The following is a 2,085-nucleotide window of genomic DNA, read 5'->3' on the forward strand; positions in this document are numbered from 1 at the left end:
GGGATAAAGATGTGGACTTATCTTTTGGGGGCCGCCATTCAACCCGGTGCAACCACGAGCGTTATCACTGCTGTCAGCATCCTTACAAACATCAGTTAAGTACTAATGTACCAGGCTTAGTCTGGGTGCTTTTCCTGTACCATCTCCTTTAGTCCTTAAGACAAACTTAGGGCAGGTACTGTTATTATCCCCATTTAATAAGGACATCGAGGCTCAGGGAGAAGTGAGCCCTTGTCCAGGGTCTCCCTTGAAACCCAGGCAGTCTGATTTCAGTGTCTCCTGCCTTGCCATAGTTACCTTGCTCCACCCCATCCTGTTTCTGATCATACAGATAATTCCATGGCAGAATCAGTGTGGGACAATGAGCACCCAAATGGGTGGCAAGGTGCCTGGGTTCTGATCTAGGTTCTGCCATTAGACAGAGGCAGATGCCAGCCGGGTCTCTTCCCCACTCTGGGCCTCAGTGTGCCCATTGGTAAAATCGGAAAGTGGTTGGTTTGGATAATCTCCAAGATCCTCCCAGCTCTTAAGTTCTGTGATGCTGGGTGTCATCTGTCAACTTGCTTCTATTCAAATGCTGCCCACAGCTCAACTCTCTAAATCTGCTACCTACTGCCAGAGATGGGTTTGCTTGGAAGGCTGGCGGAAGGGGGAACAAGTGCTGGTGACAGAGACACGAAGGGTGGTGCTGGCTTCCCTACTTTCCCTCTCTCTTCCCGTACCACCAGGCTGGCAGCACCCTGCTGTGGAAGGACTAGGGGGTGGGGGTACTCTCTTCTCTTGGAGCCCAAGACTTTTGGTCCATACATTCAGGGAGGGATTCCAAAGTTGAGAGCTGTCATGGTTTTTGGGAACACAGCCCCAGACCCACAGGCTTTAGCCAGAAGCTGGCCCTCACAGTAGGCTCCAGAAATCATCTGGGGGCTGGAAAAGTCCTTGTTGATCATCTAAGGCCAAGAGACTGGGAGAGGCCACAGCAACCCAATCCCAAGCCTCCTGCCCTTGGAAGTTGCGGGGGTGGGGGGGTGGAAAACACAAAACAGGCTGGGGTGAGTCTCTGAATGTCACTTCCAAAGCCTGGCCTGCTCATTAGGAGTCGTTTGTTTATAAGTATAAACAGATTTTAAAAGTCCTTTTTAGATTGTGAACTCAGGCCCTTTTCCTCTGGCTTTTTCCTCTGCTTCTCTGTACAGAACACGACTGTTTGCATTTCAGCTAAGAGTGGGGAGTTAGGGACAGAATTGCCAACTTTCATTAGCAGGTGAGATTAACATCTCAGCAGGGGCCTGGGCGGGTGGGGCATCTTCAGGTCCATCCGATCCCCCACGGACACATCCCCCGACACATTCCCAGTTGAGGGCTCCCGGTGGGGGTAAGCCTGGAGTTGGAAGAACCAGGGGCAGTTTATACCTGCCGAGTTCATCTCCCCTCGCCCGGCCTCAAGCTGAGCCTCACCCCTCTTCCGAGGCCCCGGGTCCAAACACTGGCTCTGCTCCCCGGTCTCTGCTGCGTTTGTCCCTGCAGGTGTCTGGGCAGAATGAAACCTAGCTGTGTGACCATGGGCCACTTACTCACTCTCTCAGGGTACAGGAGTTTTAAGTGGGGAGGTTTGTTGGAAGCCAAGCCCCAAGCGCGAGTGGAAGAATTCGACCCTCCTCGCGGTTCACGCGCCACCAGCCTCCCCTGGCTGGGTTTCAGGCAAGACCGAGAATTTTTTGGTCTTTATCCGGTTTAGTTTCTTGTGCTTCCAGCGGCAGCGGGGCTGTTCACCACAGTCCCCAGGAAATTGTCCACGTAGGACAGAGCCTTCCCGAGGAGAATGAAGTCATCTGTTCCTTTTTTAAAAAATTTTTGTTGTCTTCTCCTTCAACACGAGTCACCCGGCCTCTGCACTTTCCCCCCCCGCGCAAACAACAGGCCCGGCGAGGTGGGGTCGGCCGGGCCGGCGTGGGGATGGGGCGAGGAGCGAACCCCACGGGCCGGGGGGGCTGCCCGGGGGTGGGGAGCGCGCCCCCTTCTCCGCCCCGATCCCCGCCCCCCGCCCCCCCCCCCCCCCCCCCCCCCACCGCCGCCCCCCCCCACCAC

Source organism: Bos taurus, chromosome 11 (genome assembly GCF_002263795.3).
Source record: "Bos taurus isolate L1 Dominette 01449 registration number 42190680 breed Hereford chromosome 11, ARS-UCD2.0, whole genome shotgun sequence".
NCBI classification, from domain to species: Eukaryota; Metazoa; Chordata; class Mammalia; order Artiodactyla; family Bovidae; genus Bos; species Bos taurus.